This window comes from Adiantum capillus-veneris, chromosome 29 (assembly GCF_014529385.1).
Source record: "Adiantum capillus-veneris isolate H3 chromosome 29, ASM1452938v2, whole genome shotgun sequence".
Classification (NCBI taxonomy): Eukaryota; Viridiplantae; Streptophyta; class Polypodiopsida; order Polypodiales; family Pteridaceae; genus Adiantum; species Adiantum capillus-veneris.
The window spans coordinates 40,258,983-40,275,597 of NC_140959.1; positions in this window are offsets into that span (position 1 = coordinate 40,258,983).

Below are 16,615 nucleotides of genomic sequence, written 5' to 3' on the forward strand. Positions count from 1 at the left end.
TTTCCTAGACCATCAACAACCAAGTCCTATGGTGGTAGACCACCACAAATCATCAAAGGTATGTAAACGCAACCACGGGTGCTTCTAGAGCGACAAATTGCCAAATGGAGCTCCGGTGAAGCCAAAGTCGACAAAAACCATACGGCAAGGATCCCCAAGGGATTGGGAAGCTATGGAGACCAACATCGAGAAATTTCATCGCCAAAAAGCACTCCAAAAGTTAGAAAACGTCTCGGAGGCTCTGAAGTCCACACAGGGAGTTATACTCTATCCATTTGACTTTTTTGAAATTAGGCTCAAAAGGGACTTAGGGGGGCAAAGGGCAAGCACTGGGAGCACTAACACTGAAAAAATCATAAGGAGACATCCTACGCGTAGGATGTCTCGAAGGCACTTTTTGGCACAAAACCCAACAATTTCTGTCATGCACATGTTCTGAATGACATTTACAAGCCCTACACCAAGTTTCATCACATTTGGACCAGATTTGACCTCATATGCATGGAAAAACGCAAAGTTAGGGCATAGAGGCAATAATGGGCCATTGACCTACCAAATCTTGTCCAAATCTCATGAAACTTGGACAACACATTCACATACACATCAGGAAACCATCTGTGTGGTCAGGGAGTAAAAATGATGAATTAGACATCCTATGCGTAGGATGTCTAATGGACCTTTTTGGCATGGAAGGGAAGTTTTGTCATTCCAGATTTAATTACCTCATCAGCAAGAGCCCATGTGTCAAGTTTGAAGCCATTCTAATCACTTTTGACCCCCAACACCTTCAGGATACACTTTTTGAGCCCAAAAACACCTCACAGAGCCCTACAGGCATAAAATCTTATCCAAGTTCAAATCCAAGAACATAGCCATGTTCGATAGGCCAAGGACAACCCACAGAACAAGTTTCATGCAATTCTGATGAAAAAGACATCCTACGCGTAGGATGTCTTCAGCACATATTTAGCCTTCTGTGCAAGAAATGACATCATAGGAGCCAATACCATGATGCATTGAGCCCAAATACCAAGTTTCAACCCATTTGGACATCAATTGCTACCCATGATGGACAACCTACCCAAATTGTGACCTAAAGCCTACATCAGCCCAAAAATCCACTTTTTGACATCCAAATTCAAATCCAAGCTTATAACCATGTTCCATGAGCCTTACACTATCTGCATGTCAAGTATGAACCAATTCTAAAGAAAAAAACATCCTACGCGTAGGATGTTTAGATGGATTTTTTTTGGCCAGATTTGCACTATGAGCACATGCACAACTTCACAAGTTCCTTTTAAGCTATAATTTCAATTTTCAAGTCATTTGGATAAGAAAAACTCGGTTTCGCAGCTAATATGAAAAAAACGCTAACTTTGGATTACTGAGTGCAACAGGATCTATGGCAGCCTCGAAGTCACCGGCAAAGAAGAAAAGAATGACAATCAAAGATTATCTGGACGAGGTGGAACCTTTTGTCATTCCAGAGGGAACACTAAAGCCCACCAGCACCTGGATACAGGAAGATGTGTTAGAGTCAAACGACCTAAAGATCTACTAGGGAGTGTTCAAAGACAATGAAGGCAATGTAATAGAGCTGCCAATGCTGCCAAGAGAGCTCAATGAATTTGTCCGAAGCAAAATGGCCGGCTACTCGGAGAAAATTGACCTCCATAACTATTTCGAAGCAATACAAGCAGGGGTGGACGTCAAAAGAGTATGGGAGTTTGTAACAAGCATCAAAGAGGATGGAGTGGCCAAGGTGACAGATTTGCACGGAAGACCCGATACAGAGATCATTATCACGGAGCGGGTTGTAGCCCATGCACTAGATCTCTCCAATCAGGGAGACAGTGTGACAAAACGAAGGGATGAAGTCAAGGTGTACAAAGAGAAAAAGGCCAATTACACCTTTGAAGACATCGCCAACCCAAAGGTGGCGATCATGAGCCAATTGTACAACCAGTACTTCCACATGTGCACGAAGAGGCCACAGAAGTACAAGATGCCGCCATGTGCAATTGCCACAACGTTTACTTGGGCAATGACAAAAGGCACCCCAAAGATAATCAACTATGCGGCATACATACATGACAGCTTGGTAAAAATGGGCAACAAAAATCCAACCTACATAGTGCCAGGAGAAATGATAACCAAGGTAATTTATGCAGCACTACACGCCAAGGGAAGGTGGCCTGAACCCCCATCTCAGAATGATTGGCTAAGGGTAAGGGAAGACAAAGAAGAGAAGCCACAACGAGCACCAAGGGTGGCTACGAGGTTGAAGAGACGGCTAGAGCCAGTTGCAGAGGAGTAACCTGAGCAGAAAAAAGGAAAAAAGGAATCTGCTCAAGTGCCGGCCAAAGAGACAAGATCACAAAGAGCGGCTAGACTCGAGAGGCTGATGGAGAGTTTTCGAGCAGAAAGAGCCCTCAAGGGTGATTTAAACAAACTATGGAATCCCTCTCTTGAGTCTATGTTCGCATCATCCAGAAGAGTGCAGAGGGACCGCTTTGAAGACTATATCAAGAATTTAGAGATTCTTGATGCTGCAGCGGAAAACATTCCCCATGTCCCTTTCACCGAGGACGAAGTGGAGCAGATAAGGCAAACATTGCTAGATGAACAAGAAAGCTAAGAAAGGGAAAGAAAAACGAAAGCAGACAGAGACTTAAAGGGCAAACCTGCAGCTTTACCAGATAGCCCTAAACCAAGCCCACAGCCATCACCACCACCATCACCACCTCCTAGCATCCCTCCACTAGAAGATAAGGAGGCTGAGGACAATCAAGAAGAACACCCGGCTGAGGAGCAAGAGCAAAGTCAAGAACCTGAGCCCAAAGAAGAGGCCAAGCCTGCGTCTGAGAAAAAAGGACTAGATGAGTCATATTATGCATTTCTGGACCTGCTAGCTACAGGCTATACAAGGGAAGAAGCCGCCACAGTCGCATTCGACTTGGCAAGGACAGGGCATAAAGAACAGATGCCAGGCATCCGGCTAGTTGAGCTAAAGGAAATTGCTACCGACATGGTAGACCTGCACCCGCCCTCTAATGATTGGGACGTGGTGATGACAATGCTAGCTGTAATAAGAGCACAATCTATGGAATTAGACGAAGAATTGATAACTCTAAAGGCCACCAAAGAAAAGACCAAGATGGAAAGGGATACTCTACAGGCACAAAGCCAAGGACAAAAAGAGAGAGAAGCTGACCTCCAAGCCAGCTTGGCAACGGCTCTACAAAACTGCCAAGCAAAGGAAGAATCAAATGAGGCAGCAGCAAAATGATTACAAGCAGCGGAAGAAGAGTGTCTGCAACTCAGCAAGTCATTGCGAGATGCTGAAAAAGAATGGGATAATCTGACACTCCAGCTAGCAGAGGAAACTAAAGAAGTAGAGGCCATGAGGAATGCCAAGGAAAAGGCAGAGATAGAACAAGAAGCAAGCCTGGATGAAGTCCTTGAGCTCAAGGACCAGTTAAAAGTCAAAGATCAAACCATCCAGAGGCTTCGAGCATCACCTGCTAGAGTTAGAGCTACGAGCTCGACTCAAATCATTTCCGAGAGTCAAATATATGAAGAGCAGATGAAGGAGCTGACTCTCGAGAAGAAGCAGAGGTTAATGATGGCTAAAGGTTCTATCGCAATGCAAACAAGAATGGAGGACAACCAAAAAGCCCTACAAGAAGAATTGGAGAGCATAAAGATAAAGCTCGAGGAGGCTGAAAAAGTAAACGCTGAACTCAATGACCTCCTCGTGACTATGGGCGGAGAAGCTGAAGCGGAAAAGCAGACACTCCTCAAGAAAATTGAGGAGTTGAAAGGCCGGAAACAAGCAGAAGCAGAAAGCTCAGGGCTAGCTGCCAATGAGGGCATCGACCTCGACAATGTGGCAGATCCTGTGGACACACCCATGCCAGAGGAAAGCACAGCAGGATCCTCTCAAGAGCCACAGGATCTAACACAAGAAGAGGAGGAAAATTTTCGTAAGGCAATAGAGGCAGAGCTAAGAGAAAGCACAAAGGAAGCCTTGGAATGGGAGTAGAGGGTCTTCAAATCTATGACCATTCAGAAGATCGACGCCAGCAATCTCAGGCGTGAGTGTCTTCAACCCTCTCTCCCATATCCATTGCTGAAATATGAGGCAGCAACAATAAACAGGCGAATCAAAGAAGAGCCAACGGTCCCTCTCTACAACGCAGACACCTCAAGGCCAGAAGGAGTTAAGCTCATAGTAGATTCTCAGCCAAAGTGGAGGAAGGCTTGGCTTACCAAGTACCCACAATACCTAATCCACTTGGTAGAGGCACCTAAACATATCAGGGACAACCTCAGCTTCTGTACTCTACCAAGGGTTAGAACGTGGAAGGCACAAGAAATCTTACAAAGAAGCCAACTCACTTGGCTGAACTACCCAAAGCTGCCGGGCGTGAAGGCAGGTGAGAGAATAAGTGTACAATACATGGTGAAAACCCTAACGGGTGCCATAAAGTTGTCCACTGGCTCACCTGACCTTACATGCATTATGATGAGAAAGATCTGCAGAACCATCCTAGTAGTGTTTGAGACCTTCAAGCCACGCCAGGTGACTGACAGTATATTCTTCTTCCAGGATACATACAGATGTGCTTATGATATGTCAGGTCAGCCTTCCAAGGAGGTGATACATGCGTTGTATCAAAGAATTATGTTTCTACCATCCTATCACCTCCAGGCTTTTGAAGAAGCATTCTACACGGGGTTCTTCACCATGCATACATATATCTTTGGCCCAACAATGCTGAATCTACATACAAGGTACGAATCACTGCTAAAGATGTGGGAGGCTATAAGATGAAGCAAAGGATCAAGGCCATGTCGCGGACGACATGAACAAGGAGGGGGGGGGATGTTAGAAGCTGGACACACCCCACGGCATCTAACTACTCGGCGGACTATTATTTTTGTAATTATTCATTCATTAAGGAAAACCCGATTTTTCACCTTGTAAATATTGGGACTTACAGAAGTTTCCAGATTGTATCCCAGTTTTGATAGTTAGATTGAGTAGATGGTTGATTTTGGAACTTTAGGGTTTGAGAAGTTGTAAGGTATATATACCACTTTTTGACCTTAATGAAGGACCTTTTGTCATTTTAAACAAGTTTTAAGTCTGTGAGTGAGCGTACTGTGTACGTGAGAGAGAGTGTGAGCTTCGTCTTGACGCTGCGTATGCTACGGTGGTCGGAATCGAGTGCGAAGAAGTGCAGCGTGTTGGCCCCGACTAGAGCTACGAGCCGATACCAACATTGCACGCGTACGGTCCGGCTTTGGGAGCTCCTTCTACTAGCTTCATCTGTTGTTTGGGTGAGCATACGTTATCTGATTTCGCATTGCAGCATATCCACGCGTTCACATTGAGTAGAGCTACACATTAGGCACTTCAGATTTTGGAAACGAAGACCTGCAGATTTCGGCCAGACATCCTACGTGTTTTTGCACCGGGTGTTTTGGGTCGTGATTTTGGTTCATAGACCTTAGGGAGAGCGGCCTATAGGTAGTAGTAAGGTCTCCTTCAAGTTCTATGGTGTTTAGAAAGTGTTTGGTGTTCGGCTCTAGCAAGCGTTGTAGGAAGTATCCTCTTTTGCACTCTTGAAGGCTGTGACTTAGACAATTGGTAGGGACCTCTGTAGGAATTAGTTAGGAGTCGGTCAAGTGTAGGTTGACACCTTATGCTTGCTTCCACGCGCCTGCGGGTCGAGCTTCGTTCTTAGCTGACATTACTTGTTAGGTGAGTTCTCATTGTGCTGACGTCCGTCGCGGCGTATTCGTTCAACATATACTCTCCTTGAGGTGCCCTAATGGAGGAATCTGGGACCCTAAGGAAGTGAAGTGTCATGTTGTCATGCTTATTGGGATGTCTAGGATTCTTTCTAAAAAATACAAATATATCTATGTAGGTGTGTCAAAGGGAACTTATATGTAATCTTCATAAAATACCTGCATATAGAAACCTATGGCCCTAAGACCATAATGTGTCTCTTTGTGATGCTTATTGGCTTTTAGGCTTATTTCACACACCTACATAGAGCACGCTATGGCCCTAAGGCCATATATTATACTTTTGGCTCACCTATTGGGCTATGTGGTGAACTTCTCACACCGCCATATAGAACCGTATGGCCTTAGGGATATATGATGCACATATAATCTCCATGAAGCATCTATATAGAGAAACCTACACTTCTAAGGCAATATAATGTTCTTTTTGCACCTATATCTAGAGAACCCTATGGACCTAGAGCCTTCATATGTCATTTTTTTATGTTTCTTGTGCTATCTATTTCCTTTTACGACACCTACAACAAAGCACCCTATGGCCACAAGGTGGTCTATGAACAAGTACAAAGCTATGTATTGACAGACTTGCCATGTAATTTTTCAAATACCATTTGTGATGGCTTTTTTTGCAAGAAAAAATTGAATTTTTTTATTAGGTATGGGTTTTAATCATGGTGATGAGTATGCACGTTTGTAGTGACAAAAAGGTCATCATTTTAGTGTACGTGAAATAGACCAAAATTATTATTGTTCTTCGATGCTTATTGGGGATGACAATGTATTGGTATAAATTGATTTTTGTTTTGAAAAGAAAGAACTCATTACATTTCAAACAATGGATGCATTGATAGTGGGAGATTTTTTCCTTAGTATGGTGAATGGAGTATTGGGTTGCTATAACATATGAATGAGATGCGGCACAAAGGAATTTCTATGCTGAGGCTAAAGAAGCAATCAGAGCATTTGTGGAAGAATATGATGGAATGAGGCTTGGAAGGATAAGACGATCCAAGTATGGGATGAAAACAAAACACATGTTGTAGGCAAAGGGGTTGTCATGTATGTGTGTCCATTTGATTGTGTAAACTTTGGCAAGCTAGGTGAAGATATCATTGGTATGTATTGAAACATCCTATGGTGATGAGGCTAGTATTTTTGTAGGATCTTATGTATGTATCATCGATCTTGTTTGTTGGCCTATCAAGAGAGTGAAAACTATGGATGGAAAAGTGTTGTTATGGTGTGAGGATTAACATGCTATAGATGCATTATAAGACACATGCATTGAATTAGCTCATTTGGTAGAGCCTATTCCACAAAAAATAAAGTATTGCTTTATAGATAGGAAGCCAAAAAAGTCTATGAAACCTTATAAGAAATCAAATCAAGCATCCTTATCATTTTCCCGGTTTGTCTTAACCATAGATTTTTGTTCAAAAGGTGTTACTATTATGCAAACCGGGATAAGGTCATGGTGCACAATGAATTTTGGGGATAGAGCTTGCAAAAGAGAACCAACTATGTGTATGATGTAATGTTGATTGCTTGGCATGATAACATAACAATTGAAAAGACTTGCTATGCATTTTATTTTAATGGAAATGAGTTTTCAATAAAGCTTGATAAAAAAATTATGGCATGTAAAGAACATGATTTTATGATTGTTGTGAACAATTGGAAATGGGTTTTTCACTCAATGCATGGTAATGATGGTGTCATAAGAAATGGAAGTGATCATACTAGAATGGGATGTCATTGATGCGCTCTTTTGTAGAGGAAAACTCAAAGAGAATGCCATATAAGAGTAGAACTATGGAAGATGGAACTAGGAAAACCTTGCTTGCAATAGCAAACATGTACAAACAAATAGACAATTAGCATGATGTCAATAAAACACTCGAGAATATGAGTCTCAAGCCAATTTCTAGCACAACACTAAAAACAATTTGGAATACAAAGTTTTCGAATGTGACCTTGTCAAAAACAATCTGAATGTCTTGTATGTAGTAGGATAAAGTCTCAACAAGAGTCAACAAAAGATGATGAAATGATCATATGTTTGAAGGATGAACATAGATTTCTCATGATGCAACAACAAAATTGTAGAATCTGTACTACACATGGTATAAGCTCTCAAAATTACAAAAGTATAAGTATTTACGTATTATACATGATAAAATGGACCAAAAAACAATAGTAAATCTTAGATTGCATGTGAATTCAAAATACTATGTGAATGCATATCAATTGCAAGTGTCATTCCCATGCATGCTAATGCATGGACATGGTCATGGGAAATATGGTCAATTCTCGCTTAATGGTCAAATTCCAATGCTACACTTGGTTCCCTTGCATTATGATTACAAATTTTGGAAAGAAGAGAAAACCATGGACTAGAAGATTTATATGATGACGGCATGCTACGTAGTGATGTAACATTATTCAAGACATTGACTTGATGGTCAGCTCTAGAATACCAAAACAGAACGAAGCACTAGAGTGAGAAGACTACCTCAACCACAACACCACCATTGGCTATTGAATGATGTAAGAGATTACTAGCTCTCCTAAATTACAATTGGCCTCCTCACAATGTGTTATGGATATCATACCCACTCCTACATATTGGAAAACTTTCTTGCATTAGCTAGATAATTGTGTAGGAAAGAATAGGAATCATAATTTAGTTACATACTTATCCTTACTGAATAGAAACAAGGGTTTTCAAAACGGTGCATTTAGGATACTTAATTGTGGGTCACACACACACATACACACACACACACACACACACACACACATGAGGACATAGATGCAATGTTTGGTAGTTTCTAAGAGAGAATGCAAACAATAAGAGAGATTTGGGACTCTTAATTGTGGGTGTTTCACACACACACACACACACACACACACACACACACACACACACACACACACACACACACACACACACACACACACACACACACACACGAGGACATAGATGCAATGTTCAGTAGTTTCTAAGAGAGATTGCAAACAAAAATGTCATTCACTTTTCCACATTTAATGGAACATTTCCAAAAATATGAAAGGTCAATTTTGACACCATTTTTTATGACACATGATCCGAACTTCAAATCCTTTATTTAGGGTTACATGTGTGATGGACAAGATTCTCTAATTGGACACTCTAAACGACTTAAATTTCATTTCTATGTGCAAGGTGAAATCTCAATAATGCAATAAAAAATTCACCCAAATTTCCTGCTTGTGTGCCAAGGGAGTCAATGTTTGAGTTCTATAAAAGAGATGATCAAGGGAAACCAAAAGGGCTAAGAGATGCTTAATGTGGTGCGTATAGCAGACTATGTGAGGGATAGTCTAGTAGTTATTCAATGGATTAAGACATATCTTGGTATTTTTTTCAAAAATATTTTGTATTAAAGGGAAAGGGTTTCACAATTCTACAAGATACATAGAGCTGGTTATTAATCATTGGAAAAACATAATTAATATGCTTGAATAACAAACCACAAACACAGTGGTGTACATACAACATTTTAACCAAAGATTGTAGGAAATCATCAAATGAAACATATAGAAGAAGATAGAGGTGAGTTTCAAGAATATGAAGAATTGAATGATCACTTTGTTTTTCCTCAAAGCGATAGGTTTTAGGAAGCTTTTAGGCCTTGAATTGATGTAAGGAAATGGGATTTTGTTCTGTGAGACTCCTTAATCTAGAATATCCAATATGGCTAGGAGTTGTAGAGTTAGGTGTTGATGTAAATAGCTAATCTCTTAACTACAAGAATTTTTTAATCTAATATTGGGCACCAAAACATCAAAAAAGAAATCCCACAATCCAAGAAAAGTATGAGGGTTGCTGGAAAAAGAATTGGTGCTTCAATCCTACTGAACCAAAGCATTGGGAGTGTGTTGATGCAGTTGTGTGGTCATGGACCTCAAGGGGTGGAAGACTTGCAAAAGTAGTTAAAATCCCATCCATTGTTGTTGAGAAGGCACAAGCTAGCTTAATAGGGGAAAATGAATAGCACTTGACATTCATGTCTTGGTGTATTTTCTAATCTTGGTTGTATATCTAAGATTCTATGTGGTGTTTATTAATAGCAACAAGAAAGTAGACTCTTAATGAAAAAAAAGTAGATTCTATGAGGTGTTTATTAATAGCAACAAGAAAGTAGACTCTTAACACTACCATTTTCTTTAGAAGCTATCTTTTTTAATAATGTGACACAATGACTAAAATAAAAAATCTTATTTATAACATTTTCAATCTATGCAAAATTTTTCCAAATCAATATGGAAACATGAATCTATAGCATTGAAATTAGTCCCAAAGTTTTGGTATTTTTTCATTTCATCTAAAATGGCGTTCTTGAATGATTGTGTGGAATTTTTTTTGCTTTAAAAATGTGTGATGCTTATTACTAAGATTGATCTTGTGTCCAAAATATTTTTTCAAACATGACTCTATTGTGCAAGTGCAATAATTCAATGACTAGTTGTTGCTCAAGGGTATTAGAGATTTGTAAATTGCAGAAAATATCAATTTGTGAGATTACAAAGGGATCACATAAGGAGGGATTGAGCTATTCATAGAGACAAAGAGAGCATTGAGAAATATCAAATATCAATCGCTCCTTGTCCGAAGGCCATCGATGACTCTTTAAACTACATGCATCCCTCGTGTCCAGTGATCTTGGGCCTTAGGATTCCACTTGTAAAACCATTGTGGGTACCCAAGTAGCTCAAAGCCAAGAAGTGTGTGCTTGTGCTTGACTTGAATAGCCTCTTGCTGAAGGATTTTGAGCTACAACTTGGTGATTGAGTACTTTCTCATAGTAGTGATAGATACAATATAAGGTCCATGGGATGTACTTTGGGATGGATTCACATACTATCAAAAGGATGCACATGGTTTTTTTAATTGGTGCCTATAGTTTTCTTTAACGTGTTGATATAAATCATCAATATGCTACAAAGATCAATGTAATACTTGACATTGTGTTCAAGGAGAAAAAGTCCCATCTCGAGGGTGTTCTTTCTTCACAAGAAAGTTATAACAAAGCTCCCTAGATGATACATGATAAACCTATTTTCTACAAATCATTTTCAAAATTTGCAAAGATATACTCTGATTTTGGGCGAATTTGTACCCTCATTTTTGGCGATAGTCTATATAAGGTTTTCCCATAACCTTGAAGACACATGGCGGGTGACTTTGAAATTTTATCACGAGAGTGCTGAAGAGATGAAGTGGTTTTTAGACCATCAATTGCATGCATAGCTAATTTTGTCACTAGAGTCAAAGAATCAAGAAAGCTACATTGCAAATTGTGCATTTGAAGTTGGCATAATTGCATTCTTTGAGGCTATTTTATCACAAGTGCAATCAAACATGAGAGAGGCAGTGAATCACAATGGAGAGTAGAGAAATGTCACAGGCAAAGGGAAGTAGTTTTGGAGGTAGAGAGACATGTGAGAGAGGAAATCTTGAGATCGGAGTTTGAAGCAAAGGTATGGATGGAGGAAGGGTTTGAAGAGGTGCTAGAAGTTTAAGAGAAAGGAGCTAAAGGCCAAAAAAGAGAGAGAAAGGAAGTAGCTAAAGAAAAAGAAATTGTATAAGTGTCCTCGGAGGAATCCACCTATACAAGAGAGATGAGATGTAAAGTGGAACACTTGTCACAAAAAACTATGATTGCTTTATACTGTACATCTAGGATTGTCTATATCTGAAATAGAAAGTTCTCTTCTTGGCCCATCTTTCTTTACAGCTATTTTCCAAGTACCAATTGTAAGAAATGTGAAATACGATAAGGATCTAGTAGCAAGAGAGTAGAGAGAGATACAATCCAAAGTAGATTAGTGGCAAATCAAAAACTTTAGATTAGCACACTATTACAAAGTTATGACGTCATCCACCCATGTGCTCTCAAGGTAGAGCTTATATGGCAATTTAGACAACTAGAGCTAGTAGGAATACAAGGGACTAACAATCCTTCAACAAGGATGTGTTGTGTGCATCAACTGTGCACACCATTCTACCAAATTACTCATGATAAGGTCTCTCTATATAGATGTAAGGGAGCCTCTAAATGCCCATGTGTAGCCTCCCTTAGATAGCCAAGTCCAAGTAGGACTCTCCCCATGTGCCCATGTGTAGCCGCTTTTGGGTAGACAAGTCCTCCTAGAACTCGGCCATCGGCTAAGGAAATCCGGCCACCAGCCAAAGATCACCATCCCACTGAACACGGACAACCAGCCACCCACCACTGGACGGCCATGTTTCTTCGTGTCGCCATCCGACCAAGATATTTTGGCAAAAGGAATATTCCCCTAAAGTTGGCCGTGAATTTTCTCTATATCATCCATGGTCACAAATAGAGATCTCATCAACGTGAAAAATTGTAATCCACCAAATATATGTGCACCATTGGCTTCTCCTCATATGGGGGCCTTACAAACTGTGCAACATATATTGTGGTGGCAAACTGAGAGAGGTGGGCATTGCAAGTATACCAACACCAATGTCTCTTTGATGTAAAGTGGAATAATTTTCATAAAGACCTATGAACATTGTAGTGGAGCTTTGGAGCATTATATTGTACATTTAGGATTTTGTATATTTGAAATAACAAGTTCTCTTCTTGGACCATCTCTCTTTTCTGTCATTATCCAAGTAACAATGTCTTTTTGAAATGGTTACAATGTTTGCTCAAATAATGATTATGTTTTAATTTATAATAATGTCATAGCTAATGTCCATGGTTTGCAGATTTTTCCATCAACAATGTGAGATAACTACTTTATGACATGCTAATTAGCATATACAACATGCTAATTAGCATACAAGACACAATAATTAGCATATACGACATGTTAATTAGCATATATGATATGCTAGTTAGCATATATGACATGCTAACAAGCATACTTGACATGATAATTAGCATGTTGTATATATGCTGATTAGCATACATGTAACACTAAGTAGCACAACACCTATATAAAAGGAAACATACATATCAAGCATGTTGTATGTAGGTTAGTTTCAATAGAATGTGAATGGAATGTTTACTAACTTGTTGTATGCTAGTTAGCATACGATTGTTTTGTAAACTGGCATAGAGTTGGTAAGCATGTTCTTCTCATTTTCTAGGTACTCTTAACCTATATGCTAACTAGCACAAATAAGATATGCAGTTGGCTTAGTGTCTTGAAGCAAGTAGATGTTCTATCTAAGTTGATGCATGGATAATTTTACAGTGCTTATATGCTTAGTATCATGTTTTGGCAACATACAAAGTAACTCAACAAAAAGCTAAAATTCCTTCTAGCATATTGAGGATACAATATCTCTTATCTGTGCCTTTCTTTTGCAAGGATGAGCATAGTCCTTGTTGACTTGAATATCCATCTAACTCACTTCAACATCAAGCATCTAACAACAACCAAAGAAGTAAACATTTAATGCCATGAAAGAGATGTAAAATTTACTTACAGAAGGCATGTTTAGAAACAAGAGACATGTATACTCATTTAGTGAAAAAATATTTGATCAAAATACAAGATAAAGTTCCAGATTTTGGCAATCAAACCAAGAGTCAAACATCAAAGGGCATGCTTTAGATGGATTCATCACCCTTTGACAAGTTGACCATGCAATAAGCAATCGCATATGATGCACACCTTAGAGTGGCCCTAATCAGGCATTCAAATATATGCATGCCAATTTTCTTTTCATGAATGCACCTTCATCGTCTTGCTCTCCCTTGACATGCCCTGGCCCAAAGAAGAACCAACTCATCTCAATTACGTCAAATATATGCATGCCAATTTTCTTTTCATGAATGCACCTTCATCGTCTTGCTCTCCCTTGACATGCCCTGGCCCAAAGAAGAACCAACTCATCTCAATTACGTCGATCCCCCATAACTTGCAATAAAATAGAATGGCCTAGCTGCCTTGAACTATGAGGCTGTACCATCATACAAGACCCAATCTTGTTTTGGAGTGACCCCTCCTTTGCAAAACCAATCAGTATGCAACATAAAGAAATGTCGAACAAAAAGTGTGTCATGACTTTTGTCATATGAAATAGAGAAATGAACTATTTCAACTATGTCACCTATCCTACAAAATTAGGGTATGTGTACAAAAATGGATTTGAGTACTAGTGCATGGAGTGAATTTTATTTTTCTCCTTGAAGGAATATTTTTTTGCAAAATCAACAATCAAAATAACCACATCATCAAGAAAATTGGGTATACACTCCTTGAACTATTGTGCTTCCCATTGAGCGACGAAGTTATGACTCATGAACACCTTGAATAGGACGTGAAAAAATTCCTAACAATACATTTCTTTAGCCACATAATCTTTTCTCTTTTCTTCTAGCCTTGCTTATCTGTTGATTTAGCAAATAAAAATGCTCTTACAAGGATATATTTACTTAGCTTTGCTATCTGTAAGAACCAAGTTTCCAATTACTTGACACCACAATCTTTATAATTTCCCCACCACAAACATATCCTTTTATAGAAACTGGCTTCATCTAGCTTTGGACACATAGTGGACTCCCACAATTGTGTGACACCTTTGAAAGTGTGCCTCAAAGACAAACACTGGGTGCTAGTGTCATCATCTTTGGCACAAAATTTTCATTGAAAATTGCAGCCCAAGTCATGGAGCCCAATCTTGTGAGATTGCTTCTGGTTTTGATGCATCTTTAAGGAATGACATTCACACATGGTACTCGTAACAACATATCTATCCTTCAGCCACCATATTATAAAAAATGGCTTCAACTTCTCAAACATTCTTAGACCAATCTTGCAATTTGTATGCTTCTATTTGAAATTGTGGAAAAGTTGAACCTACAACAATGAAAAAAGAGAGTAGTCAAGATATGTGGAACCAAAATAGCTATGGTGTATGCAAGCAAAGAGAAGAGAAGATAGTAAGCAAGCAAAGAGAAGAGAAGATGGTAATCAAGTAGAGAGAGAATGTCCTTCTTCTTCTTCACGCGAATGAGAGAGAAGATCTTATGGAGATGATCACGAAGATCTTGCACCACTCCGTATAATAGATATGTATTGCCATGCGATCAGAATTGAACTGTCGGTGCCAAAAATTGAGCACTACATGCCAATTTATAGGCACTGTGCCAAGCCGGAGTGTAATTGCCCAAGCCAAAAGGTAGCAGTACTTTCTCTCCTGGAATAGCACCTAGATTTTTGGAAACTGTATTAAAAACATGGTATAGTGTTTGACAATCAACTCTCCCACTTACCATTCAATTTTACAGTAAAGACTGACTAATCGATAGTATCCCGACAACTATTGTAACCGTGACTAGACTATGTTGCACCGTGATGCCCCGATGTAATTATGAATTTTTCGTATGGCCCTTGCGTATTTACGGTTTTTTTTTATAAAAATAATTCTCGTAATAATCTCGTTTAATCCCCTTCTTTTCTCCGGGTGGTCATTTTTAAATCCGACAGTGACTAAAAATAATATTTTTATATTTAGGTCATCCTAAAAAGCACGCTACTTTTCAAAAATGCCAAAAAGCACAAAAAGCTAAAAAGAGCAAAAAAAGAAATTTTTTAAAAAAATAAAAAAAAAATGAATTACGGGCTTCCCTCGTTCATCGGAATAAGAAAGTAGATTTGCTTTTCATTAAAAGCCATTAAAAACCATGAAAAGCTAAAAATAGTGTGAAAAGCGTTTGAAAAGCAAATTTTAATAAAATTTACCCATAGCTTCCCTAGGACTTGTAGATTAAAGATCCATCCTTGCTTTTTGCAAAAAAGCACCAAAAGGCACCAAAAAGCATGAAAAGGCTTAAAAAAGCGGATTCTTTCGAAATGGAACCAAACGTCCGTCTAACCTACCAAAATACAAAAACGACCTTGCTGTTTACTCTAGAACCTTACAACACTGCCAAATAAGTATTCTAAACCAAGATTTTATGAGAAAGACATTGGAATCTATTTTTCTATTTTCAAAAGAGACCTAAAAATTGGGGATCTTACATCCACACACACTTGAAAAATTTGATGCGTCCTTACCTCAACATGAAATTTGGATAGTTTTGTCTCATTACATCATCGTGTTCCCAAGTAGCATCTTCCTCAAGATATGTTAACCATTTAACAATGTGCTCAATAATGGTCCGATTATGAAGAGGCTTTAGTTCTACTTTGAAGAATCGCTTCAGGGTATACTTCAAAAGCTCCATCGGTAGAAGTAGATAATAGAGAATCGTCAAGAATGTGATTTGGGTTAGGTGCGTTTCTCTTGAGTAAGCTAACATGAAAAACATCATGTACTTCTATGTGCGGTGTTATCAAGAGTCTGTTATCTTGATCATTGATTCTCTCTGTGATGACAAAAAAGGTCCGCAACATCTAGCACTGCGCTTTTTACACTTACCCATTGATAAGGAGCCTTGTTTAGGTCTGACTCTCAAAAAGTCCATATCTCCTTCTTCAAAGAGTCAAATAGATTGGTTAGGGGCAGCGTAACTTTTCTGTCTATCTTGAGCGGTCTTTATATCTTGTCGTATAAGATCCGTCTGCAATTGCATTTCATCTATTATATCTTTGGATACTTGAAATCTAATTAGAGGGTTTGCCTATTTTAATGGAGTAAGATAATCTTGTCCGTACAAAGCTTGGAATGAAGCCATTCCAATAGAACGTTGGAATAATGAAGAATTATACGCAAATTCAAAAAAATATAAATATTGGTCCATTTACTCTGTTCATGCATACAATA